The sequence below is a fragment of the Vanessa atalanta genome, unplaced genomic scaffold, assembly GCF_905147765.1.
Source record: "Vanessa atalanta unplaced genomic scaffold, ilVanAtal1.2, whole genome shotgun sequence".
In the NCBI taxonomy this organism is placed as follows: domain Eukaryota; kingdom Metazoa; phylum Arthropoda; class Insecta; order Lepidoptera; family Nymphalidae; genus Vanessa; species Vanessa atalanta.
Window position 1 is genome coordinate 1 of NW_025919946.1, and position 10000 is coordinate 10000.

Consider the following 10000-nt stretch of genomic DNA (forward strand, 5'->3'; position numbering starts at 1 on the left):
TAAAAATATAAATAATATATACACACACACGCATGTAAACGTAAACATACATACACATCGTATTTGTTATATTTGAACGGACCGAGAACGAGATTTATATTAAGTATATTTAAACACGTAATATAACACATCGAACGCGGATACCGTCATATGTTCGAGAAACGTCAGTCAGTCTATTGAGTCGGTTACGAAATAATAGACATTACGACATTAAACATTGAACAGTGTGGTTTATATTTTTATACAGCCGCCCTCCGACAGGAGTGGTCCTGGATGTTTCTCCCCGGACCGCAATGTGCGTTCGAAATGTCGATGTTCAAATGTGTCCTGCAGTTCACACTATGACGCGCAGTTAACTGCGTTCTTCATCGACCCGCGAGCCAAGTGATCCACCGTCCAGGGTAATGGTTTTTAATTTGTTTTATTTTTATAATTTCTACGATCACTCGAACGATTCTATACGCCAGTGATATGAGTTTATTTTTTTTTTATTTTTATTTTTTTTTTTGTTTTTTTCTCTTATTTTTAGTATACAGAGAAAAATTCAAAAAATTAAAAAAAAAAAAAAAAAAAAGTTAAAAAAAAAAAAAAGTAAAAAAAAAAAAAAAAGAAATATACATTTTATTTGAAGATGACGATGTGCGTTAACACATCGTACTTTCCTCGAAATCGACATCGAAAAATATCAGAATAGGACGCGTTACACGACTCTGGACTCTGACTCGGACACACTGCTGTGTGAGAGAGAGAGAGTGAGAATCGCGTCCTCGCATCGAAACGACACATTCCGAACGTCGATATTTGTGTTTTAGAATTTTATTATCGTTCATTATCGCACTCTTTCGAGATTGATAATTTACGTTAATGATCCTTCCGCAGGTTCCCCTACGGAAACCTTGTTACGACTTTTACTTCCTCTAAATGATCAAGTTTGGTCAACTTCCCAGCAACGCCGACGGCCGTGAAGCCACCGCGTGTCGGTCCGAAGACCTCACTAATCATTCAATCGGTAGTAGCGACGGGCGGTGTGTACAAAGGGCAGGGACGTAATCAACGCGAGCTTATGACTCGCGCTTACTAGGAATTCCTCGTTTATGGGGGATAATTGCAAACCCCAATCCCCAGCACGAAGGAGTTTCAACGGGTTGCCCGGGCCTCTAGGCCAGGGAGAACATGCTGATTCCTTCAGTGTAGCGCGCGTGCGGCCCAGGACATCTAAGGGCATCACAGACCTGTTATTGCTCAATCTCGTGCGGCTCGAAGCCGCCGGTCCCTCTAAGAAGAATTTTAATACGCCGCCAGTGAGTTGCTCGACCGAAATCGAGCACACCTAAATGACGACGCCTATTTAGCAGGCTAGAGTCTCGTTCGTTACCGGAATTAACCAGACAAATCGCTCCACCAACTAAGAACGGCCATGCACCACCACCCACCGAATCAAGAAAGAGCTATTAATCTGTCAATCCTTCCGGTGTCCGGGCCTGGTGAGATTTCCCGTGTTGAGTCAAATTAAGCCGCAGGCTCCACTCCTGGTGGTGCCCTTCCGTCAATTCCTTTAAGTTTCAGCTTTGCAACCATACCCCCCCGGAGTCCAAAATCTTTGGTTTCCCGGAAGCTGCCCGCCGAGCCATTGTAGTAACGTCGGCGGATCGCTAGATGACATATTTACGGTTAGAACTAGGGCGGTATCTAATCGCCTTCGAACCTCTAACTTTCGTTCTTGATTGATGAAAACACCTTTGGCAAATGCTTTCGCTGATGTTCGTCTTGCGACGATCCAAGAATTTCACCTCTAACGTCGCAATACGAATGCCCCCAGTTATCCCTATTAATCATTACCTCGGAGTTCTGAAAACCAACAAAATAGAACCGAGATCATATTCTATTATTCCATGCACGAAATATTCAAGCGGCATTTTGAGCCCGCTTTGAGCACTCTAATTTGTTCAAAGTAAAATTGTCGGCCCATCTCGACACTCACTGAAGAGCACCGCGATAGGATTTTGATATTGAACCGGCGTTTTACCGCCGGCTCACCGACGATATGCTCCGCAGACGTGTCAGTATCACCGCGGATGCGGTGCACCGACAGCGCGGCGCACAAATGCAACTACGAGCTTTTTAACCGCAACAATTTTAGTATACGCTATTGGAGCTGGAATTACCGCGGCTGCTGGCACCAGACTTGCCCTCCAATTGTTCCTCGTTAAAATATTTAAAGTGTACTCATTCCGATTACGAGGCCTCGAAAGAGTCCCGTATCGTTATTTTTCGTCACTACCTCCCCGTGCCGGGAGTGGGTAATTTGCGCGCCTGCTGCCTTCCTTGGATGTGGTAGCCGTTTCTCAGGCTCCCTCTCCGGAATCGAACCCTGATTCCCCGTTACCCGTGACAACCATGGTAGTCGCAGAAACTACCATCGAAAGTTGATAAGGCAGACATTGAAAGATGCGTCGCCGGTACTGGACCATGCGATCGGCAAAAGTTATCCAGATTCATCAAAATTAACGACTTCGGACGAGACGCCCTCCGTCGATTGGTTTTGATCTAATAAAAGCACTCATCCCATCACTGGTCAGAGTTCTGATTGCATGTATTAGCTCTAGAATTACCACAGTTATCCAAGTAACTGAGTAAGATCTAAGGAACCAAAACTGATATATTGAGCCATTCGCGGTATCGCCTTAATACGGCTTGCACTGAGACATGCATGGCTTAATCTTTGAGACAAGCATATAACTACTGGCAGGATCAACCAGGGAGCTAACCGAGACTTGTTGAAGTCGTCAATTACTCTTCTCGTTTCATATTCGCATATAAAATACACACAAACTTATGCATGCATGTACAATATACGCACAGTATGAAACGAGCGTCTCACCGTATCGTCGATCGCGTTAGACGCGATAGATTTTAACGGTTGACTCTTATAAAAATTTATATGAGACACAAACGCGCTTTAAGCCACGCGCGCGCGCGTGCGTGCGCTATAATATATAACGCGACGACAGCGGCGGCGGCGGCGGCGGCGGCGGAGGCGTCTTCACATAATGACACATAACGGTCACGAATTCGAACGTTCTAAACGAGATCGAGTTTTTTTTTCAAAATAACACTTCGCACACGACGTGTACGTATGTATTGTTCAACGATTATTATCGTAAAACATTGGGATCGACGCCCGGTGTTTGAGTGATCGTACCGATACTCGGGTTGTGTATTTTTTGTACATGATAAATGTAAAAATTAACAAAAAGAATTTAGAAACGACCGTTCATATATAATATAAAAATTATACACACTATACGAATACACTGAATCTTTTAAGAACTCCGTCTCTAACGTTTTCTCATATCGTCGCGACGTCGCAGATCGACTACAATGAATCAACATTTATTCCATGAGGATAGATTGTAGCGAGAGCGACGACGACGACGATAAGAGGAAGAGCGCATGAGGCAGAGAGATCTACGTGCGTCCGTCGGTCGGCACAGTTTTACAGAACGAAAAAGAATCTTTTTATCATTTTCACGTGTGTCAGTGAATATCCCCAGCGGTCGAGACGAATCGTACGTACATACTTGGTTGTTACACTACGTAAAGTATAATATAACGCGATACGACGAATCGAGAGACACGCCAGAAGACACGCAACAAAGACGACAAATGAAAACGATAATAACATTTTTTTCGTTATACAAGAGTACTGATCCGGTCACTTCGCGTCTAACATCAATTTTTGAATGTTCGACGTTCGAACCGTCACTACTCCATATATATATGCCTGACGATGAGTATGACATTCGGCTCGTTCGAACGGAATGTATTTTTTTTTTTATTATTATTATTATTTTATTATGTTTCTCATATTCGATCTGATATCATAAGACGACGAACCCCAGAACACGCACCCCCCCCCCCCCTCCCCAACCCCCTCCCCCCCAACTGACACCCCAAACCCTCCAAAATCTCCAAAACTTCGATTATTTTGTTCTATATTTTTATAGATAGTATATGATTATATGATATTATGCAACGTCAATGCAACAACAACGACAACAACAACAACAACAACAACAACAACAACAATAAAAAAAAAAAGAAAAAAAAAAAAAACAACAACAACAACAACAAAGAAAGTTGTATCTTCGTTTATTTAAATTTCACCGGTATTCGTTTATCGAAAAAAAAAAATTTATAATTAAAATTATTATATTTTATAATTAAAATAATAATTATGACGATGACGAATAAATATAATAATAATAATAATAAGAATCTCTCCGTTCGTTCATTCGAGTTTCGCAGGTTTACCCCTGAACGGTTTCACGTACTCTTGAACTCTCTCTTCAAAGTTCTTTTCAACTTTCCCTCACGGTACTTGTTCGCTATCGGTCTCGCGGTAATATTTAGCCTTAGATGGAGTTTACCACCCACTTAGGGCTGCACTCTCAAGCAACCCGACTCTGAGGAGCGTACCTCTCGCCGTCTCGCTCCGTCGCTACGGGCCTGGCACCCTCTACGGGAAAACGGCCCCGTTCAAGACGAACTTGGACAGGAGTGGCGACGACGAGAAAGCGATACCTCCCGAACACCACATCTCCCGCGATCGTTACAACCGCGGGATTCAGTGCTGGGCTATTTCCTGTTCGCTCGCCGCTACTAAGGAAACCCTGGTTAGTTTCTTTTCCTCCGCTTACTAATATGCTTAAATTCGGCGGGTGATCCTCCCTGATCTGAGGCCAACGATAAAAAAAACGAGGCAGACGCGATATCCGTCAACGCGACGGCGCCGCTTTCGTCGAGACGAGAGAGAATTTTCATTCCGATCGTTCCGACGTCGGCGTCGACGCGCTCTTCGGACGTCGAGTCCGCCTACTCGATATATATACAATATATATATATACGAATGTTTCGATGTCATCACGTTCAACGATGCGAGCGCGCTTTATTTACACATCATATAAACACGTTCGTCTCGTATACGTCGTAACGATCGCGGAGCTTTTGTATTCGAAATTTTGACATTAGAGTATGAACAAAAGAAACGCACGTACTCGATAATCACGAGACGAAGAGATCACCTAAACTCCGATTACCCTCTTTGATCGAGAACAACTCAATGAAACGATCGAAAGGTCGGAGATGGGCGCTCCTCGTCTGGCGACGAGCGACGCTCTCAGTCTCTCTGACGTCGCATAACGAAACTCCGTGACGTAAACGTACACACGAACGCGTATATAAAAATATAAATAATATATACACACACACGCATGTAAACGTAAACATACATACACATCGTATTTGTTATATTTGAACGGACCGAGAACGAGATTTATATTAAGTATATTTAAACACGTAATATAACACATCGAACGCGGATACCGTCATATGTTCGAGAAACGTCAGTCAGTCTATTGAGTCGGTTACGAAATAATAGACATTACGACATTAAACATTGAACAGTGTGGTTTATATTTTTATACAGCCGGCCCTCAGACAGGAGTGGTCCTGGATGTTTCTCCACGGACCGCAATGTGCGTTCGAAATGTCGATGTTCAAATGTGTCCTGCAGTTCACACTATGACGCGCAGTTAACTGCGTTCTTCATCGACCCGCGAGCCAAGTGATCCACCGTCCAGGGTAATGGTTTTTAATTTGTTTTATTTTTATAATTTCTACGATCACTCGAACGATTCTATACGCCAGTGATATGAGTTTATTTTTTTTTTATTTTTATTTTTTTTTTTGTTTTTTTCTCTTATTTTTAGTATACAGAGAAAAATTCAAAAAATTAAAAAAAAAAAAAAAAAAAAAGTTAAAAAAAAAAAAAAGTACAAAAAAAAAAAAAAAGAAATATACATTTTATTTGAAGATGACGATGTGCGTTAACACATCGTACTTTCCTCGAAATCGACATCGAAAAATATCAGAATAGGACGCGTTACACGACTCTGGACTCTGACTCGGACACACTGCTGTGTGAGAGAGAGAGAGTGAGAATCGCGTCCTCGCATCGAAACGACACATTCCGAACGTCGATATTTGTGTTTTAGAATTTTATTATCGTTCATTATCGCACTCTTTCGAGATTGATAATTTACGTTAATGATCCTTCCGCAGGTTCCCCTACGGAAACCTTGTTACGACTTTTACTTCCTCTAAATGATCAAGTTTGGTCAACTTCCCAGCAACGCCGACGGCCGTGAAGCCACCGCGTGTCGGTCCGAAGACCTCACTAAATCATTCAATCGGTAGTAGCGACGGGCGGTGTGTACAAAGGGCAGGGACGTAATCAACGCGAGCTTATGACTCGCGCTTACTAGGAATTCCTCGTTTATGGGGGATAATTGCAAACCCCAATCCCCAGCACGAAGGAGTTTCAACGGGTTGCCCGGGCCTCTAGGCCAGGGAGAACATGCTGATTCCTTCAGTGTAGCGCGCGTGCGGCCCAGGACATCTAAGGGCATCACAGACCTGTTATTGCTCAATCTCGTGCGGCTCGAAGCCGCCGGTCCCTCTAAGAAGAATTTTAATACGCCGCCAGTGAGTTGCTCGACCGAAATCGAGCACACCTAAATGACGACGCCTATTTAGCAGGCTAGAGTCTCGTTCGTTACCGGAATTAACCAGACAAATCGCTCCACCAACTAAGAACGGCCATGCACCACCACCCACCGAATCAAGAAAGAGCTATTAATCTGTCAATCCTTCCGGTGTCCGGGCCTGGTGAGATTTCCCGTGTTGAGTCAAATTAAGCCGCAGGCTCCACTCCTGGTGGTGCCCTTCCGTCAATTCCTTTAAGTTTCAGCTTTGCAACCATACTCCCCCCGGAGTCCAAAATCTTTGGTTTCCCGGAAGCTGCCCGCCGAGCCATTGTAGTAACGTCGGCGGATCGCTAGATGACATATTTACGGTTAGAACTAGGGCGGTATCTAATCGCCTTCGAACCTCTAACTTTCGTTCTTGATTGATGAAAACACCTTTGGCAAATGCTTTCGCTGATGTTCGTCTTGCGACGATCCAAGAATTTCACCTCTAACGTCGCAATACGAATGCCCCCAGTTATCCCTATTAATCATTACCTCGGAGTTCTGAAAACCAACAAAATAGAACCGAGATCATATTCTATTATTCCATGCACGAAATATTCAAGCGGCATTTTGAGCCCGCTTTGAGCACTCTAATTTGTTCAAAGTAAAATTGTCGGCCCATCTCGACACTCACTGAAGAGCACCGCGATAGGATTTTGATATTGAACCGGCGTTTTACCGCCGGCTCACCGACGATATGCTCCGCAGACGTGTCAGTATCACCGCGGATGCGGTGCACCGACAGCGCGGCGCACAAATGCAACTACGAGCTTTTTAACCGCAACAATTTTAGTATACGCTATTGGAGCTGGAATTACCGCGGCTGCTGGCACCAGACTTGCCCTCCAATTGTTCCTCGTTAAAATATTTAAAGTGTACTCATTCCGATTACGAGGCCTCGAAAGAGTCCCGTATCGTTATTTTTCGTCACTACCTCCCCGTGCCGGGAGTGGGTAATTTGCGCGCCTGCTGCCTTCCTTGGATGTGGTAGCCGTTTCTCAGGCTCCCTCTCCGGAATCGAACCCTGATTCCCCGTTACCCGTGACAACCATGGTAGTCGCAGAAACTACCATCGAAAGTTGATAAGGCAGACATTTGAAAGATGCGTCGCCGGTACTGGACCATGCGATCGGCAAAAGTTATCCAGATTCATCAAAATTAACGACTTCGGACGAGACGCCCTCCGTCGATTGGTTTTGATCTAATAAAAGCACTCATCCCATCACTGGTCAGAGTTCTGATTGCATGTATTAGCTCTAGAATTACCACAGTTATCCAAGTAACTGAGTAAGATCTAAGGAACCAAAACTGATATATTGAGCCATTCGCGGTATCGCCTTAATACGGCTTGCACTGAGACATGCATGGCTTAATCTTTGAGACAAGCATATAACTACTGGCAGGATCAACCAGGGAGCTAACCGAGACTTGTTGAAGTCGTCAATTACTCTTCTCGTTTCATATTCGCATATAAAATACACACAAACTTATGCATGCATGTACAATATACGCACAGTATGAAACGAGCGTCTCACCGTATCGTCGATCGCGTTAGACGCGATAGATTTTAACGGTTGACTCTTATAAAAATTTATATGAGACACAAACGCGCTTTAAGCACGCGCGCGCGCGTGCGTGCGCTATAATATATAACGCGACGACAGCGGCGGCGGCGGCGGCGGCGGCGGAGGCGTCTTCACATAATGACACATAACGGTCACGAATTCGAACGTTCTAAACGAGATCGAGTTTTTTTTTCAAAATAACACTTCGCACACGACGTGTACGTATGTATTGTTCAACGATTATTATCGTAAAACATTGGGATCGACGCCCGGTGTTTGAGTGATCGTACCGATACTCGGGTTGTGTATTTTTTGTACATGATAAATGTAAAAATTAACAAAAAGAATTTTAGAAACGACCGTTCATATATAATATAAAAATTATACACACTATACGAATACACTGAATCTTTTAAGAACTCCGTCTCTAACGTTTTCTCATATCGTCGCGACGTCGCAGATCGACTACAATGAATCAACATTTATTCCATGAGGATAGATTGTAGCGAGAGCGACGACGACGACGATAAGAGGAAGAGCGCATGAGGCAGAGAGATCTACGTGCGTCCGTCGGTCGGCACAGTTTTACAGAACGAAAAAGAATCTTTTTATCATTTTCACGTGTGTCAGTGAATATCCCCAGCGGTCGAGACGAATCGTACGTACATACTTGGTTGTTACACTACGTAAAGTATAATATAACGCGATACGACGAATCGAGAGACACGCCAGAAGACACGCAACAAAGACGACAAATGAAAACGATAATAACATTTTTTTCGTTATACAAGAGTACTGATCCGGTCACTTCGCGTCTAACATCAATTTTTGAATGTTCGACGTTCGAACCGTCACTACTCCATATATATATGCCTGACGATGAGTATGACATTCGGCTCGTTCGAACGGAATGTATTTTTTTTTTTATTATTATTATTATTTTATTATGTTTCTCATATTCGATCTGATATCATAAGACGACGAACCCCAGAACACGCACCCCCCCCCCCCCTCCCCAACCCCCTCCCCCCCAACTGACACCCCAAACCCTCCAAAATCTCCAAAACTTCGATTATTTTGTTCTATATTTTTATAGATAGTATATGATTATATGATATTATGCAACGTCAATGCAACAACAACGACAACAAAAACAACAACAACAACAACAATAAAAAAAAAAAGAAAAAAAAAAAAAACAACAACAACAACAACAAAGAAAGTTGTATCTTCGTTTATTTAAATTTCACCGGTATTCGTTTATCGAAAAAAAAAAATTTATAATTAAAATTATTATATTTTATAATTAAAATAATAATTATGACGATGACGAATAAATATAATAATAATAATAATAATAAAGAACATGACGCGATTTACGAATGCGTAAATAATGTTAATAATATAATTTTTAAGTTTCATATCAGTCTTGATACCTTAAAATATGTATAATGAAGTAATAAATAAATAGAAATTATCTTTAAAAAAATATCCTGACATAAATGTATTGAATCTCTATAAAAAAATTAAAAAATAATCTAACGAACGCAACGAGCTCTACTCCTACTCTACGAACGTTTTCTCGAACGAAGTGCTCGATGAAAACGTCGAACGTTCGTGTATCGAAAGGAGAGTCGAGATAGAGCTCATATAATGTTAATGTTAATGTTAATGTTAATGTTAATGTATCGAAAATTATATATGTTAATTATTGATATTAAACGTATAAGAAGACTTACGTAATAATATAATAATGAAAATGACGCGAATTACGAACACGCGAGAGACACAGCACGCACAGACACCATCGATACACGAACTAATCGCAACGAACGGGACTCT

The 10000-nt window shown here is 42.4% G+C and overlaps 4 non-coding genes across 4 annotated transcripts; all 4 read right to left on the reverse strand.

Annotated features, from left to right (window-relative positions):
* Nucleotides 1-247: 247 nt before the first annotated feature.
* LOC125076404 lies at nt 248-404 on the reverse strand. Its single transcript, XR_007120369.1, has one exon. It is a non-coding gene; the product is annotated as a 5.8S ribosomal RNA (ribosomal RNA).
* A 458-nt stretch (nt 405-862) lies between these two features.
* LOC125076407 lies at nt 863-2762 on the reverse strand. Its single transcript, XR_007120372.1, has one exon. It is a non-coding gene; the product is annotated as a small subunit ribosomal RNA (ribosomal RNA).
* Nucleotides 2763-5489: 2727 nt separating this feature from the next.
* On the reverse strand, nt 5490-5646 carry LOC125076402. Its single transcript, XR_007120367.1, has one exon. It is a non-coding gene; the product is annotated as a 5.8S ribosomal RNA (ribosomal RNA).
* Nucleotides 5647-6106: 460 nt separating this feature from the next.
* On the reverse strand, nt 6107-8009 carry LOC125076406. The gene has a single exon (XR_007120371.1). It is a non-coding gene; the product is annotated as a small subunit ribosomal RNA (ribosomal RNA).
* Nucleotides 8010-10000: the final 1991 nt, after the last annotated feature.